The sequence below is a fragment of the Onychomys torridus genome, chromosome X (genome assembly GCF_903995425.1).
Source record: "Onychomys torridus chromosome X, mOncTor1.1, whole genome shotgun sequence".
NCBI lineage: Eukaryota > Metazoa > Chordata > Mammalia > Rodentia > Cricetidae > Onychomys > Onychomys torridus.
Window position 1 is genome coordinate 121,500,986 of NC_050466.1, and position 25,373 is coordinate 121,526,358.

At 36.7% G+C, this 25,373-nt stretch overlaps 1 pseudogene; it reads left to right on the plus strand.

Moving 5' to 3' along the window:
- The first annotated feature begins 11,578 nt into the window (after positions 1 to 11,578).
- On the plus strand, positions 11,579 to 12,018 carry LOC118574794 (annotated as a pseudogene).
- Positions 12,019 to 25,373: the final 13,355 nt, after the last annotated feature.

Genomic DNA, 25,373 nt, shown 5'->3' on the forward strand with positions numbered 1-25,373 from the left:
AGGATATCCAGAACTTCAGAAAAACATGAATATTCCTGAAAATCCAGAAAATAAAACAAAAAAAAACCTGCATAATTCAGGAAATCCAGAGAATCATGTAAATCTGTTGCCTCAGGAAATCCAGAGAATCTCAATGATGTGAATACCTCAGATAATCCAGAGAATTAATAAAAATCATTATAAAAGGAAATCCAGATAATCCTAAAAATTGTACACGTAGTGAAAATGAGATAACAATAAAAAGCTGTATAATGCAGGAAATCCAGAGAATCACAAAATCTTGCATAATTCAGAGAAGCCACAAAAGTATAAAAACCTGTCAAAATCTGAAAATCCAGAGAATCAAAAAAACCTGTACTCCCCAGGAAATATATAATCATAAAAAGATGTAAACTTCAGGAAATCCAGACAATCATACAAACTTGGTTGTACTCCTCAGGAAATCCGGAGAATCACACACATGTACACCTCAATATCCAGAGAATCATAAAAAACCTCAGGAAATCCAGAGTACCAAAAAAATAAACAAAAAACAACAACAACAAAAAAAAACATACATCAGGAAATCCAGAGAATCATATAAATCTGTATACCTCGGAAAATCCAGAGAAACATAGAAAAAGTGATCATAATTGGAAATCCTGATAATCATAAAAATTTGTACACCCTGAGAAATTGAGATAACCATAAAACTCTGTATAATTCAGGAAATCCAGAGAATCACAAAAACCTGCATAACACAGAAAAGATAGAAAATTTTAAAAACCTGTCAAAATCTGAAAATCCAGAGAATCAAAAACCATCTATGCCTCAGGAAATTTAGAATCATAAAAATGTGTACACTCCAGGAAATCCAGACAATCATATAAACTTGTACTGCTCAGGAAATCCAGGGTAACATATAAACATTTATGCTTCAGGAAATCCAGAGAACCATCAAAACCTATACACCTCAGGAAATTCAGATATTCATATAAACCTGTAACACTCAGCAAATCCACAGTATGGTAAAATCCTGCACACCTCAGGAAACCCAAAGAATCAAAAAATTTGTAAGACTTAGGAAGACCAGAGTATCATAAAAATCAGTACACCCCAGGAAATCAAGGGAATCATTAAAACCTAGACATCCTAGAAAGTCCAGAGAATCTAAAACCTGATTACCTCAGGAAATCCAGAGAAGGACAAAATTCTGTCCATCTCAGGAAATCCAGAGAAACACAAACACCTGTCAAATTCTGAAAATCTAGAGAATCATCACATCCTGTACTTCTCAGGGAATCTAGAGATTCATAAAAACGTGTACACCTCAGGAAACACAGAGATCAGAAAAACATGGATACCTTAGGAAATCCAGAGATCATAAAAACCTGGACACCTTAGACAATACAGAGAATCCTAAAAAAAGGACACACCTCAGAAAATCCAGAGAATCTAAAATACCTTACTACCTCAAAATCCAGAGAATCACAAAACCTGCATACCTCAGATAACCTAGAGAATCATAAAAACTTGGACACCACTGGAAATTCAGAAAATTATGAAATCTAGTTTACCTCAGGAAATCCAGAGTATCATAAAAAAAAAAACAAACATGCCTCAGGAAATACAGAGAATCCTGAACACGTAATGACCTCAGGAAATCCAGACCATCATAAACTCATTTTACCTCAGGAAATCCAGAGTATCATAAAAAAATTGGTACCTCAGGAAATCCAGAGAAGCGTAGAAATCTGTATATCTCACCTCAGTATATCCAGAGTATCATAACAACAAGTTTAGCTGAGGAAATCCAGAGTATCAAATAAAAAATAAATACATCAGGAAATCCAGGAAATCATAAAAAGCTGTAGACCTCAGATGATCCAGAGAAATATAAAAAAAAAAAACTTATCATAATAGGAATTTAAGATAATCATAAAAATGTCTACACATCGTAAAATTGACATAACCATAAAAACCTGTATAATTAGGAAATCCAGAGAATCACAAAAACCTGCATAACTCAGAAAAGCCAGAAAATTATAAAAACCTGTCAAAATCTGTGAAATCATAGAATCAGAAAACCTATACTCCTCAGGAAATTTAGAATCATAAAAATGTGTAAACTTCAGGAAATCCAGACACTCATATATACTTGTTTGTTCCCCTCAGGAAATCCAGAGAATCATAAAAACCTGTAAAACAAAGGAAATCCAGAGAATCAGAAACACCTGAACACCTCATGATCCAGAGAATCATAAAAACCTCTACACTTCAGAAATCCAAATATCTGTATATCGATGAAATCCAGAGAATCATCAAAACCTGAACACCTCACCTCAGAATATCCAGAGTATCATAAAAACAAGTTTAGCTCAGCAAATCCTGGGTAGCACTAAAAATAAATAAATAAATAAAAAGCATACATATATCAGGAAATCCAGAGAATCATAAAAATTTGGAAACCTCAGAAATTCCAGAGAAACATAAAAAATAATCATAATAGGAAATCCAGATAATCATAAAAATTTCTACACCTCGTGAAATTGACACAACCATAAAATCCTGTATAATTAGGAAATCCAGAGTATCACAAAAACCTGCATGACTTTGAAAAGCCAGAAAATTATAAAAAACCTGTCAAAATCTGAGAAATCAGAGAATCAAAAAACATATACTCCTCAGGAAGTTTAGAATCATAAAAATGTGTAAACTTCAGGAAATCCAGACAATCATATAAACTTGTTTGTACTCCTCAGGAAATCCAGAGAATCATGAGAACATGTAAATCAAAGGAAATCCAGAGAATCATAAACACCCGAACACCTCATGATCCAGAGAATCATAAAAACCTGTTCACTTCAGGAAACTCAAAAAATTAAAAAAAATCTGTATATCTGATGAAATCCAGAGAATCTTCAAAACCTGTATACCTCATCTCAGCATATCCAGAGTATCATAAGAACAAGTTTAGCTCAGCAAATCCAGGGTACCAAAAATAAATAAAAAGAATACATACATCAGGAAATCCCAAGAATCATGAAAATTGGTAAACCTCGCAAGTCCCAGAGAAACATAAAAAAAATGATAATTGGAAATCCAGATAATCATAAACATTTGTACACATCGTGAAATTGAGATAACCACAAAAATCTGTATAATTCAGGAAATCCAGAGAATCACAAAAACCTGCCTAACACAGAAAAGATAGAAAATTTTAAAAACCTGTAAACATCTGAAAATCCAGAGAATCCAAAAAAAACTGTACTCCTCAGGAAATTTACAATCATAAAAATATGTACACTTCAGGAAATCCAGACCATCATATGTAGCATGAATCTCAAAGAGTTCTTATTAATAAGAACAAACCTGAGGCCAGTTATTGGGGTGATTGCTGGAAGATCAGAGAAGCAGAACAAGCCACAGCTATCTCACCTTGCTAGTTCCTCAGGTGATCCTGTTTCCTCAGGCTGGAAACTTCTGAGTCCTCCTCCACATGAATCTCAGCTGAACTGTGTTGCTCCAAAGCTTAACTAACTACATGCTTTTTCCTCCTTAGTTCCTGGTCCTCTCGCCTTATATACCTTTTTCTTTCTGCCCCCACTCCCTGGGATTAAAGGTGTGGGTCACCATGCTTAGCTGTTTCTAAAGTGGCCTTGAACTCAGAGATCTGGCTAGCTCTGCCTCCCAAGTGCTGGGATTAAAGGTGTGTACCACCACCACCAAACTTTGTTATGGTTTACTCTTCCCATTTTCTAGCCACTATTTCTGGCTCTGTTCTAGTGGCTGTCTGTTCTTTGAACCCAGATATGTTTATTTCAGGGAACACAAAATATTTCAGGGAACAAAATAACCACCAAAATAATATAAACTTGTTTGTACTCTTCAGGAAATCCAGAGGATCAAAAAACCTGTAAACATGATGAAACCTAGAGAATCATAAAATCCTGGACATCTCAGGATATCCAGAACTTCAGAAAAACATGAGTACTCCTGAAAAATCCAGAAAATAAAAAAAAAAAACCTGCATAGTTCAGGAAATCCAGAGAATCATGTAAATCTGTTGCCTCAGGAAATCCAGAGAATCTCAATGATGTGAATACCCCAGATAATCCAGAGAATTAATAAAAATCATTATAATAGGAAATCCAGATAATCCTAAAAATTGTACACGTAGTGAAAATGAGATAACAATAAAAAGCTGTATAATGCAGGAAATCCAGAGAATCACAAAATCTTGCATAATTCAGAGAAGCCAGAAAAGTATAAAAACCTGTCAAAATCTGAAAATCCAGAGAATCAAAAAAACCTGTACTCCTCAGGAAATAAAGAATCATGAAAATGTGTAAACTTCAGGTAATCCAGACAATCATATAAACTTGGTTGTACTCCTCAGGAAAACCAGAGAATCATAAACACTTGTACACCTCAATATCCAGAGAATCATAAAAAACTGTACACATCAGGCAACCCCCAAAATTAAAAAAATCTGTATATCTGATGAAATCCAGAGAATCATCAAAACCTGAATACCTCACCTCAGTATATCCAGAGTATCATAAAAACAAGTTTAGCTCAGCAAATCCAGAGTACCAAAAAACAAAACAAAACAAAACAAAAAACATACATACATCAGGAAATCCAGAGAATCATATAAATCTGTATACCTCGGAAAATCCAGAGAAACATAAAAAATTGATCATAATAGGAAATCCTGATAATCATAAAAATTTGTACACCCCGAGAAATCGAGATAACCATAAAACTCTGTATAATTCAGGAAATCCAGAGAATCACAAAAACCTGCATAACTCAGAAAAGCCAGAAAATTACAAAAACCTGTCAAAATCTGAAAATCCAGAGAATCAAAAACCATCTATGCCTCAGGAAATTTAGAATCATAAAAATATGTACACTTCAGGAAATCCAGACCATCATATAAACTTGTACTGCTCAGGAAATCCAGAGTAACATATAAACATTTATGCTTCAGGAAATCCAGAGAACCATCAAAACCTATACACCTCAGGAAATTCAGATATTCATATAAACCTGTAACACTCAGCAAATCCACAGTATGGTAAAATCCTGCACACCTCAGGAAACCCAAAGAATCAAAAAATTTGTAAGACTTAGGAAGACCAGAGTATCATAAAAATCAGTACACCCCAGGAAATCAAGGGAATCATAAAACCTAGACATCCTAGAAAGTCCACAGAATCTAAAACCTGATTACCTCAGGGAATCCAGAGAAGGACAAAATTCTGTCCATCTCAGGAAATCCAGAGAAACACAAACAACTGTCAAAATCTGAAAATCCAGAGAATCAAAAAGGCTGTACTACTCAGGAAATTTAGAATCATAAAAATATATACACTTCAGGTAATCAAGACAATCATATAAACTTGTTTGTACCCCTCAGGAAATCCAGAGAATCATGTAAATCTGTTGCCTCAGGAAATCCAGAGAATCTCAATAATGTGAATACCACAGATAATCCAGAGAATTAATAAAAATCATTATAAAAGGAAATCCAGATAATCATAAAAATTGTACGCGTAGTGAAAATGAGATAACAATAAAAAGCTGTATAATGCAGGAAATCCAGAGAATCACAAAATCTTGCATAATTCAGAGAAGCCAGAAAAGTATAAAAACCTGTCAAAATCTGAAAATCCAGAGAATCAAAAAAACCTGTACTCCTCAGGAAATATAGAATCATGAAAATCTGTAAACTTCAGGAAATCCAGACAATCATATAAACTTGGTTGTACTCCTCAGGAAAACCAGAGAATCATAAACACTTGTACACCTCAATATCCAGAGAATCATAAAAAACTGTACACATCAGGCAACCCCCAAAATTAAAAAAATCTGTATATCTGATGAAATCCAGAGAATCACCAAAACCTGAATACCTCACCTCAGTATATCCAGAGTATCATAAAAACAAGTTTAGCTCAGCAAATCCAGAGTACCAAAAAAACAAAACAAAACAAAACAAAAAACATACATACATCAGGAAATCCAGAGAATCATATAAATCTGTATACCTCGGAAAATCCAGAGAAACATAAAAAATTGATCATAATAGGAAATCCTGATAATCATAAAAATTTGTACACCCCGAGAAATCGAGATAACCATAAAACTCTGTATAATTCAGGAAATCCAGAGAATCACAAAAACCTGCATAACTCAGAAAAGCCAGAAAATTACAAAAACCTGTCAAAATCTGAAAATCCAGAGAATCAAAAACCATCTATGCCTCAGGAAATTTAGAATCATAAAAATATGTACACTTCAGGAAATCCAGACCATCATATAAACTTGTACTGCTCAGGAAATCCAGAGTAACATATAAACATTTATGCTTCAGGAAATCCAGAGAACCATCAAAACCTATACACCTCAGGAAATTCAGATATTCATATAAACCTGTAACACTCAGCAAATCCACAATATGGTAAAATCCTGCACACCTCAGGAAACCCAAAGAATCAAAAAATTTGTAAGACTTAGGAAGACCAGAGTATCATAAAAATCAGTACACCCCAGGAAATCAAGGGAATCATAAAACCTAGACATCCTAGAAAGTCCACAGAATCTAAAACCTGATTACCTCAGGGAATCCAGAGAAGGACAAAATTCTGTCCATCTCAGGAAATCCAGAGAAACACAAACAACTGTCAAATTCTGAAAATATAGAGAATCAAAAAGGCTGTACTACTCAGGAAATTTAGAATCATAAAAATATATACACTTCAGGTAATCAAGACAATCATATAAACTTGTTTGTACCCCTCAGGAAATCCAGAGAATCATGTAAATCTGTTGCCTCAGGAAATCCAGAGAATCTCAATAATGTGAATACCTCAGATAATCCAGAGAATTAATAAAAATCATTATAATAGGAAATCCAGATAATCCTAAAAATTGTACACGTAGTGAAAATGAGATAACAATAAAAAGCTGTATAATGCAGGAAATCCAGAGAATCACAAAATCTTGCATAATTCAGAGAAGCCAGAAAAGTACAAAAACCTGTCAAAATCTGAAAATCCAGAGAATCAAAAAAACCTGTACTCCTCAGGAAATAAAGAATCATGAAAATGTGTAAACTTCAGGTAATCCAGACAATCATATAAACTTGGTTGTACTCCTCAGGAAAACCAGAGAATCATAAACACTTGTACACCTCAATATCCAGAGAATCATAAAAAACTGTACACATCAGGCAACCCCCAAAATTAAAAAAATCTGTATATCTGATGAAATCCAGAGAATCATCAAAACCTGAATACCTCACCTCTGTATATCCAGAGTATCATAAAAACAAGTTTAGCTCAGCAAATCCAGAGTACCAAAAAAACAAAACAAAACAAAACAAAAAACATACATACATCAGGAAATCCAGAGAATCATATAAATCTGTATACCTCGGAAAATCCAGAGAAACATAAAAAATTGATCATAATTGGAAATCCTGATAATCATAAAAATTTGTACACCCCGAGAAATTGAGATAACCATAAAACTCTGTATAATTCAGGAAATCCAGAGAATCACAAAAACCTGCATAACTCAGAAAAGCCAGAAAATTACAAAAACCTGTCAAAATCTGAAAATCCAGAGAATCAAAAACCATCTATGCCTCAGGAAATTTAGAATCATAAAAATGTGTACACTTCAGGAAATCCAGACAATCATATAAACTTGTACTGCTCAGGAAATCCAGAGTAACATATAAACATTTATGCTTCAGGAAATCCAGAGAACCATCAAAACCTATACACCTCAGGAAATTCAGATATTCATATAAACCTGTAACACTCAGCAAATCCACAATATGGTAAAATCCTGCACACCTCAGGAAACCCAAAGAATCAAAAAATTTGTAAGACTTAGGAAGACCAGAGTATCATAAAAATCAGTACACCCCAGGAAATCAAGGGAATCATTAAAACCTAGACATCCTAGAAAGTCCAGAGAATCTAAAACCTGATTACCTCAGGAAATCCAGAGAAGGACAAAATTCTGTCCATCTCAGGAAATCCAGAGAAACACAAACACCTGTCAAATTCTGAAAATCTAGAGAATCATCACATCCTGTACTTCTCAGGGAATCTAGAGATTCATAAAAACGTGTACACCTCAGGAAACACAGAGATCAGAAAAACATGGATACCTTAGGAAATCCAGAGATCATAAAAACCTGGACACCTTAGACAATACAGAGAATCCTAAAAAAAAAAGACACACCTCAGAAAATCCAGAGAATCTAAAATACCTTACTACCTCAAAATCCAGAGAATCTCAAAAACCTACATACCTCAGATAACCTAGAGAATCATAAAAACTTGGACACCACTGGAAATTCAGAAAATTATGAAAATCCACTTTACCTCAGGGAATCCATACTATCATAAAAAAAAAAAAAAACATGCCTCAGGAAATACAGAGAATCCTGAACACGTAATGACCTCAGGAAATCCAGACCATCATAAACTCATTTTACCTCAGGAAATCCAGAGTACCATAAAAAAATTGGTACCTCAGGAAATCCAGAGAAGCGTAGAAATCTGTATATCTCACCTCAGTATATCCAGAGTATCATAACAACAAGTTTAGCTGAGGAAATCCAGAGTATCAAATAAAAAATACATACATCAGGAAATCCAGAAAATCATAAAAAGCTGTAGACCTCAGATGATCCAGAGAAATATAAAAAAAAAAACTTATCATAATAGGAATTTAAGATAATCATAAAAATGTCTACACATCGTAAAATTGACATAACATGAAAAACCTGATTAATTAGGAAATCCAGAGAATCACAAAAACCTGCATAACTCAGAAAAGCCAGAAAATTTTAAAAACCTGTCAAAATCTGAGAAACCATAGAATCAGAAAACCTATACTCCTCAGGAAATTTAGAATCATAAAAATGTGTAAACTTCAGGAGATCCAGACAATCATATAAACTTGCTTGTACTCCTCAGTAAATCCAGAGAATCATAAAAACCTGTAAAACAAAATAAATGCAGAGAATCATAAACACCTGAACCCCTCACGATCCAGAAAATCAGAAAATCCTGTACACTGCAGGAAACCTAAAAAATTTAAAAAAAATCTGTGTATCTGATGAAATCCAGAGAATCATCAAAACCTGAATACCTCACCTCACCATATCTAGAGTATCATAAAAAGAAGTTTAGCTCAGCAAATCCTGGGTACCAAAATATATAAATAAATAAATAAAAAGAATACATACATCAGGAAATCCAGAGAATCATAAAAATTTGTAAACCTCAGAAACTCCAGAGAAATATAAAAAAATGATCATAATAGGGAAATCCATAAAATCCCTAATATCTCACTACCTCAAGAAATCCAGAGAAACATAAAAATCCATATAACTCAGCAAATCAAGAGAATCATAAATATCTGTTCACTTCATAAAATCCAGAGAATCATAAAAACATGTACACCTCAGCAAATCCGAGAATCATAAAAAATTCTACACATCAGGAAATTCAGAGAATCACGAAAACATGCATACCTCACAAAATCCAAAGAATCCAAAAATCATGCATACCTCAGTAAATCCAGACAATCACAGAAATCTCTAAATCACATGAGATCAAGAGATTCATAACCACCTGTAGACATCATGAAATCCAGAGAATCACAAAAAAATTCATACCTCAGATAACCTAGAGAATCATAAAAACCTGGACACCACTGGAAATTCAGAGAATCATAAAATCCACTTTACCTCAGGAAATCCAGACTAGCCTAAAAATATACATACCTCAGAAAATCCAGACAATCATAAAAACTTGTACTCGTCAGGAATCCAGAGGGGAAAAAAAAGCGGTACTCCTCAGAAAATCAGGAGAAACATAAAAATCTGACTACATCAGGACATCCACAGATTAATAAAGAAATTTGTACACCTCAGTATATCCAGAGAATCACAAAAACATGCACACATCAGAAAATCCAAAGAATCTTAAAACCCTGCATAACTCAGGAAATCCAGAGAATCACAAAATACCTGCATATCTCATGAAATGTAGAGATCCATAAAAACCTGAAGACCTCCAGAAATCCAGTGAAACAAAACCTTGCAATCCTCAGATATCCCAGAGAATTATAAAAAGCTGGATAGCAATGGGAATCCATAGACTCATAAATTCCAGTTTACCTCAGAAACATACATACCTCAGGAGATCCAGAGAATCATAAAAACCTGTACACCTCTGGAAATTCAGAGTATCAAAAACACATACGCTCTTCAAAAACTACAATCATAAAAAGTGTACTCCTCATAAAATCCACAGAATAAAAAAAAGCTATATTCTCCAGGAAATCTAGACAAGCATAAAAAGCTGTACATCTCATGAAATCCAGAGAGACATAAAAAAACTGTTCACCTCTGGAAATCTCACAGAATCATAACCTATATTCGAAAGGAAATCTAGAGGATCAAAACAACCTTACACCCCAGAAAATCAAGGAAATTATAAAAAAACCTGTAGTCCTTAGGAGATCCAGAGAATTACAAAAACCTGCATACCTCAGAAAATCTAGACAATCATAAAATCATGGACACCACTTGAAATCCAGAGAATCATAAAAACAAGTGGACCTCAGAAAATCCAGAGAATCCTAAAAACCTGTACAGTTCAGGAAACCCAGAGAATCAAAGAACTCTGTATATCTGATGAAATCCAGAGAATCCTAAAAACCTGTAAAACTCATGAAATCCAGAGAATCATAAAAACCTGGACACCTCAGGATATGCAGAATCTCAGAAAAACCTGACTACCCCAGAAAATCCAGAGAATCAAAAAATCCTTCATAGCTCAGGAAATCCAGAGAATCATAAAAACCTGTGCACCTCATGATCCAGAGAATCATAAAAACCTGTACACCTAAGGAAACCCAGAGAATCAAAAAAAAATCTGTATATCTGATGAAATCCAGAGAATCATAAAGCCTATATATTTCACCTCAGTTTATCCAGAGTGTCATAAAATCTAGTTTAGCTCAGGAAATACAGAGAATCATAAAAATTTGTATACCTCATGAAATTGAGATAACCATAAAAATCTGTATAATTCAGGAAATCCAGAGAACCACAAAAACCTGAATAACTCAGAAAGGCCAGAAAATTATAAAATCCTGTCAATATCTGAAAATCCAGAGAATCAAAAAAAAAAAAAAAAAAACAAACAAACAAAAAAATAAAGCTGTACTCCTCAGGAAATTTAGAATCATAAAACTGTGTACACGTCAGGAAATCCATAGACTATTAAAACTCTTTCCACTTGATGCACACCAGAGAAACAAAACACATGTACACACCTCATGAAAAGCAGAGAATCATAAAGGACTGTAATTCTCATGAAAGGCAGAGAATCATGACAACTGGTCCACCTATGGAAATCCAGAGAAGCATAAAAAGCAGTGTACCACCTTCAGCCTGGAGCTCGGAGGAGACCGGGACTAGTGGCGGAGGTCCGTGGTGGTTTTCTTATAGTTGGAGTCTTGAGGTCAGACCTCAGGGAGAACCGGCGGCATCAATGTGATGACCGGACGGCCTGGCCAGGAGCCCTGATCCACATTTCTGCCAGATCAGGCCCGGAGCCTGCCCTCACCCAAGCTGAACCACCCGCGGCTAGTCTCCATGGGCTTCCTGGGCTACTGCACAGGCCTGCTGGATAACGCCTTGTCCAGGAGACCTGTGTTGCAAGCAGGTCTGCATCGCCAGCTTTATTAGTTACTTCTTTTTACTTTGTTGGATGTTATTTTTTAAACGTCACGGCCATTTGTATGCTCCAAAGGACCAAGTCATGTTTGGGCATAAGAAATTACATTCAGAAGATTTTCCTGAAAAAAGAGAAGAATACTTAGGGTGAAATTCTTGAGACATTCCATCCACTGCGTTCAATTCTTCACACTCTCCTGTCTGTTCACCACAGCCTGAGTATTTTCTGCATTTATGGAGTATCTCTCTGTCACAGTTGAAGTTTGGGTTAATCAGTGTAAGTAAAGTCATTAGAAGTAAAAACAACAAACAAACAAACAAACAGTTTACCTCAGGAAATCCAGAGTTTCATAAAACCACACATACATCAGGAAATCCAGAGAATCAAAAACTTGTAATCCTCAGGAAATCCAGAGAAAAATAAAAAGCTGTACTCCTCAGGAAATCAGGGGAAACATGAAAATCGTTACACCTGAAAAAAGCCACAGAATCATAAAAACCTGACTGCATCAGGAAATCCACAGATTAATAAAGAAATTTGTACATCTCAGTATGTCCAGAGAATCAGAAAAACATGCACACATCACAAAATCCAAAGAAACCTAAAATCCTGCATAACTCAGGAAGTCCAGAGAATCACAAATACCTGTATATCTCATGAAATCTAGAGATCCATAAAACCTGTAGACCTCCAGAAATCCAGAGAATCACAAAACCTTGCAATCCTCAGATAACCCAGAGAATCATAAAAAGCTGGATAGCAATGGGAATCCATATAATCATAAATTCCAGTTTACCCCAGAAAATCCAGAGTATCATGAAAACATTCATACTGCAGGAAATCCAGAGAATCCTATAAACCTGATTACCTCAAGAAATCTAGAAAGTTCATGAAGATCTAGCTAGAGCAATAAGACAACTGAAGAAGATCAAGGGGATACAAACTGGAAAGGAAAAACTCAATGAATCATTATTTGCAGATGATATTATGGTAAACATAAATTATCTCAAAAATTTCACCAGTGAGCTCCAACAGCTGATAAACACTTCGGCAAAGTGGCTGATTACAATATTAACTAATAAAAAAAATCAGTAGCCCTCCTATATACAGAAGACAAAAGGACTTAGAAAGTAATGCAGGAAACAACTCCTTTCACAATAGCATCAAATAATATGAAATATCTTCGGGTCATTCTAAACAAGCAAGTGAAAGACTTGTATAATTAAAAACTTCAAGTCTTTGAAGAAAGAAATTGAAGAAGGTATCAGAAGATGGAAAGATCTCCCGTGCTCATGGATTTGTAGGCTTTACATACTGAAAATGCCCATCCTATCCAAAGCAATCTACAGGTTCAGTACAATCCCCATCAAAATTCCAACACAATTCTTCCCAGATCTTGAAAGGACAATCCTCAATTTCATATGTAAATTTTTAAAAAATCAGGAAATGTAAAATAATCTTGGGCAATAAAAGAACTGCTGCATGTCCCGCCATTCCCAATTTCAAGTTGTACTGCAGAGCTATAGTAATAAAAATCAGATGGTTGGTATTGACATAAAAACAGACACATTGATCAGTGGAATTGAATTAAAGACCCAGACATAAATCCACACACATATGGATATCTGATTTTTTATAAAGAAGACAGAAATACACAATGGAAAAAGAAAATATCTTCAACAAATGGTGCTGTTTAACTGCATGTTGACATATAGAAGAATGCAAATACATCCATATCTATCACCCTACACAAAATTCCAGTCCAAGTGGATCAAAGACCTCAACATACATCCAGATACACTGAACCTGACAGAAGAGAAAGTGGGGAGTATCCTTGAATGAATTTGCATAGGAGACAACTTCCTGAAGAAAACACCAATAGTGTAGACACTAAGATCAACAAATAATAAATGGGACCTCATGAAACTGAAAAGCTTCTGTATGGCAAAGGATACTGTTGTTTGGACAAAGCAGCAGCCTACAGACTGGAAAAGGGTTTTCACCACTCCACATCTGATAGAGGACTTGTGCAAAATATATAAAGAATTCAAGAAAATAGACATCTAAAAAACAAATAATCCAATTTAAAAATGGGGAGCAGATCTAAACAGAGAATTTTCAATAGGATAATCTCAAATGGTTGAGAAACACTTATGGAAATGTTCAACATCCTTAGCCATCAGGGGAATACAAATCAAAACTACTTTGAGGTTCCATTTTATACCCGTCAGAATGGCTAAGTTCAATAACACAAGTGACAGCTCATGGTGGTGAGGATTTGGAGCATGGCGATCATTCTTCCATTGCTGGTGGGAGTGCAAACTCATACAGTCACTATGGAAATCAATATGGTGTTTCCTCAGAAAGTTGGGAATCAATCTACCTCAAGACTCAGATATAGCACTTTTGGGCATATACCCAAAGGATTCTCCATCCTACCACAAGGACACCTGCTTAACCATATTCATTGTGGCTTTATTCATAATAGCCAGAAACTGGAAATCACTTAGATGTTCCTCAACAAAAGAATGGATAAAGAAAATGTGATACATTTACACAATCCAGTATTACTCAGTTAAAAAAAAAATGACAGCATGAAATTTTCAAGCAAATGCATAGAACTGAAAAAATCATCCTGAGTGACATAACTGAGACCCAGGAAGATAAATATGGTATGTATTCTCTTATAGGGGAACATTACCCAGTAAGTAAATGGTAACCAACCTGCAGTACATAGACCCAGAGAGGTTAGGTATAGAGTATGGTCTAGGCGGGATGTAGGGATCTCCCTGGCAGGAGAAGATAGATGGATTTTATGGGTGGACTCAGAGTGGGTGTGGATGGGAACTGGGTAGGGACTAGGTTGGAGGACATAGGGTAGAGGGAGAGAGTGAGGGGAGAGGTGGTAAGACTTAAGGGGGCTTTGGGGGAGTGATGTGGAAACCTAGTACAGTATAAACTTCCTGGAATCTATGAAGGTGATCCTAATGAGGACTCCTAGTAATGGGGGATACAGAGTCTCAACTGGCCATCTTTTATACTTAGGTAAGGTTTCCAGTGGTGGGACTAGGGTGCATTCAATAGAGTCATTGGCTAAGCCTCTCTCATAGAAATCCCCCCAAACAACCCAGGCTGTTGCTAAGACAAAGGGTTGCTCTCTGCAAACTGACAGGGGCCCCATTGCTGAGGACAACACCCACACAACTCATGGAAATGTCGAGCTGGTACCTACATGGAGTCCTCACTCCTATGTTGTAGTCTCTTTGGTACCAGAGGGTACTCTGAAGGCTAGTTAAACAGCAACATGGACACCACACAGCCACAAAACCTTTTACCTACAATCTGCCCTGCCTACAAAATATGCAAGGGCAATGATTGCACAGCATATGTGGTAGTAGCCAGCCAATGTCTGATTTAATCTAATGCCCACTCCATGAGAAGGAACTCACACCTGAAACTGCTTGGGTAAACAAGAAACAAAGACTAGATAGCCCTAGGGTAAAAGCAAACACTACTATAATTTTAAAAAGTCAATATAATGATACACTACTATACTCATAGATCAGTGCCTTATTCAGTCATCATCAGAGCAGCTTCCTGTGGCATCAGATGGGAATAGATGCAGAGACCCACAGTCAAACATTATTCAGAGAGAGAGAGAGAGTCTAAATTGGAGATCTCCATCAGATACTCCCCAGAGCTCAGGGAACCCTACAGAAAAGGAGGCAGAAAAATTTTGAAAGTCAGAGAGGATGGAGGACACCAGGAAAACAAGATGCTCTGAATTAACTAAGCAAGGCACCCGAGAGCTCACAGAGACTGAAGCAGCAAGCACAGGGCCTACACGGGTCTGCACCAGGTCCTCTGCATGCATCTTAGAGCTATCAGCTTAGTGCTTTTATGGGGTTCCTGACTCTGAGAATGAGTGCGTCTCTGACTCTTATGTCTGCTCTTGGGACTCTTTTCCTCCTGTTGGGCTGCCATGTCTAACTTTGATATATTTTTTGCTTTTTCTTATGTTTTATTTTGTCATATTTGGTTGTTATCACTTAGAAGCCTATTCTTTTCTAATGAGAAACATATCTGGAGGGAAGGGAAGGTGGGGAAGAACTGGGAGGAGTAGGGGGAGGAGAAACTATAATCAGGATATATTTTATGAGAAAAGAATCTGTTTTCAATAAAAAGAAAAATCAGTCACACACATCAAAAAGTGAAAATACTTAAAAAATAGGTTATTGAATTTGGTTTCCTAATATTTTTGAGGATTTTTCATTTCTATGTTAATAGGGTCTTTGGTTCATAATTTTCTCTTCTTCCCTTGTACTTTTCTGGTTTTAACATCAGAATAATGTTAACCTTATAAAAGTTTTATTAATTTTATTTCCATGTTTTTTGTTTTTGTTTTTTTGAGACAGGGTTTCTCTGTGTAGCTTTGCACCTTTCCTGGAACTCGCTTTGGAGACCAGGCTGGCCTCGAACTCACAGAGGTTTGCCTGCCTCTGCCTTCCTAGTGCTGGGATTAAAGGCATGCACCACCACCACCCAGCATATCTCCATGTTTTTTAACTTTCCAGTTTTCTACTATTACTGTGGTAAAAAATGTTTCTTATTATGTAATTCTTATACAATTTGCTTTGAAATAACATGTTTTATCTTAGAAAATGTATCTATGTTTGAGAAGCATGTGTATTCTGCTGCTGTTGAGTGGATTTGTACTGTATCTCTTTGTTAGGTCTGTTTCACCTAAAATATAGCCTAAGTCCAATGCTTCCTTATTGCTTGATGCCTGAATGTCTTATCTGTTCTAGAAAGTAAGGAATTAAAGTTCCTGCTTATTGATGTAATGCTTCTTTTCCATTTCTCCCCTTAGAACTTTTATGTATGCTTTATATATTTAGGTGCTTTGATGCTGGTTGCATATATATTTATAACTACTATGTGATCTTGAAGAATTGAGTCCTTACATTATAAAATAACTTTCTCTGTTATTAGCCTTTTGGGATGGAGTCCTAACTTCTAACTTCTGTTTCAATGAAATATTTGTCTTTTCTTCTGGTTGAAGTGTTCAACTCTTTGAAGCTAAGTCTTCTGAATCAATAGAACATAAGGGCACAGGACCAAGAAATAAACATTTTTGCTAGTGAGTCATTCAGGGTAACACTGAGTAATGCCACTCTTACCTCCACTCCTTACATACTAGACACTTGTATCTGGCTTGCATGAGAAACAGCAACATATACTAGGCAATGATTCAAAGGACACACTACCTCATAAAGAAAGTTTATCCTCTCATGTGTGCATTTGGCAACTAGATCACATTGTAAAGGAGACTCAAAAAGACAAAGCAAACCAAACCAAAACATTCCATGGCTCTATTAAATCAGCCTCTTCCAGGTTATGGAGAAAATAGACCAATTAACTCTGTGAGCATTGGGCTCATTCCTTCACTTTTTTCCCTGTGAAGTAAATTCTTTGATAGGAAGCTACACTATGATGAATGCCATGAAAGTGGTTCAAATCACTATATGTGTTGTGGTTTACATATGAAATATCCCCCATATGTTCATTGGTTTGCACACCTGGTCCCTAACTCGGTGCTGTTTGGGAATGTTATGGCGCCTTTAGAAGGTTAAGCTTTTGCTAGAGGAAGCAATAACTGGAGGTGGGCTTTGAACTTTTAGAGCCTTGCTTCATTTCCTGTCCACTCGCTCTCTCTTCCTAACTACTGGTGTACTGTGACAAATTGGTTTCATGTTTCTACCATCATGCCTTTTCCACCATGGTGAAGGTCATCACTCTGGAACTGTAAGCCCAAATAAATAAATCCTTTCTCCCTTAACTTGTTTTTGTCAGTGTTAAATTATCACAGCACCAGAAAAGAAATGAATATATCATGTCTATAGATGATAGCGTGGGCAGAAGTGAAGCATTCAAAGAAGACAAATACATACCCAGAGTATCTATTTCAATAAGAAGCAAACAGTGCATCTGCCACATAATGGAAATCAGTTTGATAATATCAAATACCATCAGGTAGAAAACTGAGTTATGTTGAAGGTTCAGTGTTTGTCTCTGCTGCTGGAAGATTTGGCATACAGCAGTGGCTATAGCCAGGTCAACTTTAGAAAGTCGTATTTGTTCTTGAGAGCACAATGAACCACCCCTATTCATGATACCATAGACTTGGCCATTGACATATTCCGCTGATATCCACAAAAGGGTCCTTCTACTCACATCATCATTAAAATATGACTTTCTAAAGCCACTCCATATTCATATGAACACAAATACCCCCATTTTTGCCGTTCAGGGAGGTCTATCCACATACACACTTCTCTAAACTTGCTTATCATATTCCAGTGCTTCCAAATGTTTGAACATCCAACCAAACCATTGACCACATCACATGAATTAGCATAAAATAACCTCTTCAGCTACTTCCAATCAAAGTGAATAATGAAATATATAATACTCACAAATCTGTCCACTATGAAGGTTTATATTTATATTTACACTTCAAAGTACCTGGTAACCATGCCCCGTAGTAAAGCATCTTGTTATTAGGCCTTGAAGTATAAGACATCTGGTAACCATGCTTTAGCATCCTATTATGCAGCCTTGGAGAGCAACATCAACTCTGACTCTCTGACCTTGTGGTCTCCCACAGTGATGTCTGCATATTATGAAGTATCGTTTACCAATCTGAATTTTATCTTCTTTCAAATGATTGTAGAGAACTATGTTTGAAACCACCGATGTGGACTGAGAAATAGGAAGCAATTTAGCACTCAGTTATCACATATATTTGAACCTCTTCTTCATGTAACTTGCCTGTGCATGTAATACTTGCTTACAAGCATATTCAAATGTGTGTGTTCCATTTCATAATTCATGGCCCAATTTTATAGCTTGGTGTGGTGTGTTAAATAACATAATGTTTATAAAGGACAATTCAGATTACATAGCAATTTCAGTCAGTCAGTCCAAGTCAATTTTTAGGCCAAGGTTTTTTTTTTAACAGAGGGAGCAGAAAGAATATAAGAGATGGAGGATGAGGAGGAGAGCTGTGAAATGCTGGCATCTGGACATGACATGGCTGTTGTATACATGAACCCACAGCAGCACACAATTACCTCTACAAGACCTGCACAAGATGAAGCTAGTTAAAATTCTACCATGGAAGTGAGAAGGACTCCCACATCCTACCCCATCTCTACTGAAGTGCTGGTGGATGCTCAATAGCTTCTGAGGAAGGGAGACTCACTTTTCTTTGGGGACTAGCCTTTCATTGGTTGTCTGTGCCATGGTTAAAGACCCTACTCCCATGTGCATATGGGCAACACTAATTTGAATCAGTGGGCCATTATAAAAAGAAGAAATAAAGTTGAGAGGGAGGTGTATTGTGGTTGCTTAGGAGGGTTGGAGTGGGGTGGTAATGATCAAGATGCATTGTATGCATGAATTAATTTTTTATATCAAAAGGGGATTTATTAGAGTTGTTTATAGGCAATAGTCCAGGTAGTCTAACAATGGCTGCCTCATGACAGAAAGGCCAAAAATCCAGTAGTTTTTCAGTCCACGAGACTGGATGCCCCAGCAGTCCCAATCTGGTGCTGGAGTCCCACAAAAGTCCTAGAGAGCAGCCAATTTTCAGTCTGCGTTAAAATTCCAAATGAATTCCTCAGCAACTGGATGGATGAACTTGCCATCAAATGTGAGGGCAAATGGCAAAATTACAATGAAATTTTAAAGAATAACTTTTAAAATAAAATAGTTATCCAAGGACAATAACTTGCAGGGATTTGACTCAAAATCTTAAGGACCTGTGGTGTAATCTCTTTATAATGGCCTACCAGAGGCTCCAAATGGCATTTCTGTCATTGGCTCTGGCATTTGAATAACTACTGGATAAGTTGGACCATATGGACCAATTGTCAGAGCAGCTTACAAAGAAGCCTGAATCTGTTTCAGAGAACTTCCTTTATTCTGAGGCCACTTAAAACTAGCAGAAATTCAAGCCAATTAGTCAATGAATCATAGTATCAATCTAAATGAGGAATATGTTGCCTCTAAAATTCAATGAAGCTTACTAGACCTTGTACCTCCTTTTTAAATTTTTTGGGTGCAGAAAGAGCCAGATGAAACAATTTATCCTTCACCAGAGAAAGGGCATCTTAACATTTTCTCTTTTTTTTGTCTTTGATTTTGCTGGTTCTTAAGTTTAATGGATGTAATTTATTGTAAGGGTCACAAAATGTTCCAGCTAGAGTCTTCAGATTCTAATTAGGCTTAATGGGGCAGCTGCTATGGTCACCACTTTACAGAGGAAATAGTAATATATGGTTAGATTCTGAATCTTTATGGAAGGTAAAACTAATGGAATTTGTATAGGAAGGCTGGGAATATCACTCACTGGGTAGCATGCTTGCATACCATGCACTAGGCCCTAGGTTCAATCCCAGCAGCATCACATAAACCAAGTATGAAAGTATAGCTCTGTTATCCCAGCACTCAGTAAGGAAATGGAGTTAGGATGAGTTCAAAGTCATTTGGGGCATGATATGGGGAAAAGAGTAGAAGAGAAGACAGGGGTATAGCTGAAACCTTGGGTAGGCGCACCCTTTTGCCTTTGCCTCCAGAAATGTGGACAGTTGTCACGGTTTGTGGCTTCCTGGTACTATTCTTTGTCATAGAGCTGTTGTTTGCAGGTATTTCTCCATCTGTTGTAAGTCCTTTTCTACTAAAACCAGGGAAAGTGCATTGTAACTGCCTTGTTGCCATGTAATCATGATCAGCCACTGAGTGAAGCCCTCTCAGCACCAGCCATGAACAGCAAGTCTTGAAAAGGACACAATAGACACCTACCACCAAGTAGATGTTCAAAGCAAGCTACAAGTGCAGGGAAAACCTGACACCTAGGGACAGGGGCTTGGCCATGCATTTTTTTTTTCATGAATCATAGTGCACATGCACATGCAACCATGCACACAGGCATGTATGGACACATGTGACCAAACTGTCACAGACATATACGCAAAATACTGAATGCCCTGCATGTGAGTCTGCAAACATTTCATCTTCTCTTTTTCTTTTTCTTTTTTGAAAATGCTGCCTGCCCTCGAGCTGCCCAAGGACAGACAAATAGGCTCTTCTACACAGACTGTATCTGCTAATGAGTGCGGAGCTCCCTCTTTTGTTGTTTTGTTTCATTGATTGGATCTTTTATTCTTGTTTATTTATTATTATTACTTTTAATTTATTATTATCCATTTTATTGTTTACTATTTAGCATTTTATTATTGTTTTTATTATTATTTTCATACAGTTATATACTATACTTTAGTCGTTTCATCCCCATTACTCTCTCATGCTCCTCTCCTCCCAGTGAACCCCTTCTTCAGCTCAACAAGCCTCCCTTGCATTTTCATAGTTTGTTGGTTTGCTTCCTTGATTTGCGTGTGTGTGTGTGTGTGTGTGTGTGTGTGTGTGTGTGTGTGTGTGTTTTAACCCACTGAGGTTAAGGGGGGTTGAGGGCTGTCTTAGCTAGGGTTTCTACTGTGAAGAGACACCTTGACCGTGGCAACTCTTATAAAGGAAAATATTGTGGTGGCTTACTTACAGTTCAGAGGTTTAGTCCATTATCATCATGGTGAGAAGCAAGGCAGCATGCAGGCAGACATGGTGCTGGGAAAGCAGCCAAGTATCCTACATCTTGACTTGCAGGCAACAAAAAGTGTTGCTTGAGCATATATGAGTCTTCAAAGCCTGCCTCCACAGTGACATACTTCCTCCAACAAGAACACACCTACTCGAACAAGATCACACTTTCTAATAGGGCTACTCCCTTTAGGGGCCATTTTATTTCAAACCACCACAAGGACTATTTATTGGAGCAAAGAAAACTTAATAGTGGCTATACCAGTAAGGAAAATGACTTCCCTTCCCCCAATAAAAATAGTTAACTGCCAATAGCTCTTTGGGGAGTGATGGGGCCTTTTGAGTCTCTCCATCATCCATGATGGAATAGTAAATGTCTCCATCTATGTAGGTCTTATGTGGGTAGTTAAGACTTCTGTGAATTCATGAGGGTAATGGCTATTTCATACCCATATGACAGTGTTTCACAGTACTCATCCCTATCTTCCAGTTCTTACATTCTCTTTGTTCATCTTCTATGGTGTTCCCCATTTCTTGGAGAGGGATACATACACAGGAATTTAAAACTGACTGCTGTCTTACCATGAAGGATCCTAGAAAGTTCACTGAGATAAATGTTGGCTTAATTTTGTTATGTGTATTTCTGGCCTTCTTATGTGAAATGTTTACTGTAAATTTGTAATATTTGCTATTGTTTTTAATTACTATGTAAATGATCATGAGATTACCAATAATGGACCTGTGTGATACCATGAAGAATAAAAGGCTATTCATGATTCCTGTTAATTAAATTAGGTACAAGGCTGACATGTCTCCTTAATGCTGGAGAGTGAAGGTGCAGTATCAGATGAAAGCAGCTTCTGGTGATATTTATTAATAGTTAGCAAAAAATAGACAATACATTAATAACCATATACTAGTTAATAAGAGATGTGATCATTTACTCAAGCATGGAAACCAGATCTGTACAACACCTGATATTGCATTCACCACATCATTAATTACAGGATTGTTCCCCGTCATTCTCATATATCCATTACATCCATTTGTCTTCTTAAAATGCCAAATTAGGAAATGAATGCCAATATGGTAGAAATCCCTACCCTTGTATTTCCAAGTCTTTGATAGTGATACCAATTCCTAAAATCTCTCTAGTTATACAATATTGCTTTCAAATTTATTATGTTCTTAGGCAGATACAATTCTAGTGGCTTTAACTTGGTCTTTTCCACCATAATGATCCTCATTCTACAGGTCCAATAATCAGTGTGGACAATATGTCCACTTTTGGCTGGTTTTATTATAATTATGCACCCTGGAATAAGGAAACTGCCTCAAGATGGATTTGGGAATCTGTGCTACAATTCCCCTAACTACCTGATCTCCATAATCCCCTACTCTGATTGGTAGACCATAGTAATACTCTTGAGTCTTCTGGAATTTTTGTCAGATAAGATCCATTGTTGCAAGGCGGTGATGGCTCACGCCTTTAATCCCAGCACTCGGGAGGCAGAGGCAGGTGGATCTCTGTGAGTTCGAGGCCAGCCTGGGCTACAGAGTGAGTTCCAGGAAAGGCACAAAGCTACACAGAGAAACCCTGTCTTGAAAAACCAAAATAAATAAATAAATAAATAAAATAAAAAGATCCATTGTCTATTTGTGCTCAAATGATTTTACTATTTCTGCAAAGTCTGGCTAGTGTGAGACAAGGCCACAGACTGGGAGAAAGAATGAAAACACACAACTTTGGCAGTACAATAAGATTTTATCTCAAGGGGAGTTGGGCTCCCTTTTACCCAAGGAGTTCTCAATTGGTAAACTGGTTTCACTATTGAAATTTGATTGAGGGACTATTATTCTCCTTTGTCATAAATCAAATTAGATTTTTATCTACCTGAAATGAAATATTACCTTTCTGTTCATGTATATTATGTAATGATTTCATGGTTTCCCTATTCCACCTCTAAGAATAGCATGGTGATGTAGCAAATGCCACAGGTCTGTATAAGTCATATTATTTATTCTGAGTGCTTATTCAATACTGCTGTTTATAACAGTAACCATGCCTACAATTTTTATGGTTGAGTGCTACCTTTTGGCCCAGATACTCTCCTGGATCCTATTATTTCCATTGCATTAGGGGTTTAAATTGATTTCCTTTAGTGCCCACTCTAAGATCTGGCTAGAGCTGAAGAATAATTATTATAGTATCACAGAGACCTTGAAATAATAGACTCTAAACAATTTAATTTCCTTCAAGAACTTCCATGCTGAGAATAGATGTAGTAAGAAGCCTTGGTTCCCTGTGAACTACTCATCCCCAGGAAAAAGACTGATAACTTATCCCACAGCTAAATGTACATATTCACATTTCTTGGGTTTTGTCTCATCTTTACTACCAGTTGTAACACTGATACAGGAAATGTACAGTGATGATGAGAAATTTTCTTTACCAAAGTTCTCCCCACACTGTACATGAGCCCTTTCTCTTTACTAATTCTTGTCTCCCATTGCTCTTTTGCAAGGAAGTATGCTACAGGCCTCAGATTCTAGTTTCTTGTAACACAATAGCATAGCTCTCTAAAGATACTGGCCTGAGGCTCCTCTCACCAATTTATTTATGAGAGTAAGTAATAACAGGTATATCTTATGGACTTCTCCATATGAGTGAGCAGTTCTTAAGTGACAAATCCATTCTACCATTTAAATTCACCTAAAATATTTAATGAACTTCTCTGTATTATATCAAAACAAGTCTGGTATGGAATTCACCTACTGTGAGCCACTTTGGTGTCCATGTTTCAACCAAGCAAATCAAATGTCAGAGCACTTCCTAAATCCATAGGCTGTAGAATTAAACACAGAATTTCTGTTTACTAAGACTGCAACACAAACTGAGCCTTACCCAAATTTGTCTTCCATCCACCACAATCCTACATCTTCAATATCCATCGCCTCACATATTCCCAAGATTTTTGAATATCAAAATTAAAAACTAAAATCAGTTACTTCATAGTGCAGAGGCCACACATTTTATTTCACTTTTAGAGACCTGCTGACCTTGGGTCTGGTTATAAGTCTAGAGGCATAGGGGTAATATTGCGATGAATCTTATAGACAATCAGCATAATCTCATATGATACATACCCCGGAAATAGTCATTACTATTTTATTAGGTAATGTAGCTTCAGTCCTCTTAGATAGGGCTAGAGAGGCCACTAATACTCAGTGTGGGGGAAAAAAAACAAAGAAGACTCACTAAATGTTAGTGGCTTATGTCCCCAGCTTCTTCAGGATCTTTTCACACACCCTCATTTCAAGGTACAGGACACTATTCTTCCCCAGTCAATGCCTCTGAAGGTCTGGGAATTCAGCATGCACTTTAATTAAGCCAATAAAAGGAAGATAGTCTATATTTGATTTTCAACAGTCTGACTCCTGTAACTACACAAGATAAAAATCTCCTTAAGGACACACATAGAAGCTTTCATATCCGTTATGCAGTACTTGTTATGGGAATCCAAATCTCTGATCACATCCTTGTCTTTCAACATTTACTCAATTAGATTAGATTTCCAAACACTGAAAGACATACACATAGACACCTACCTCCTTGCTCTTCAAACATGGTTGATTAGAAGTTTGCAATTGAGATACATTGCTATTTTTTTTCCAGAGCTGAGGACCGAACCCAGGGTCTTGCACTTGCTAGGCAAGCTCTCTACCACTGAGCTTAATCCCCAACCCCTCTATTTTTTTTGTGAGACAGGGTCTCACTATGTAGGCCTGACTACCCTGGAACTCATTATATAGACCAGAGTGGCCTCAAAATTTCAGAGATGCCTCTGGCTCTAGAATGCTGGGATTAAAATGATATCTCACCACAGCACATATTTCTGTTATTTGTATCACCATCACACCATAGATTACTTGCAACCATTTTACTAGGAGAGATGG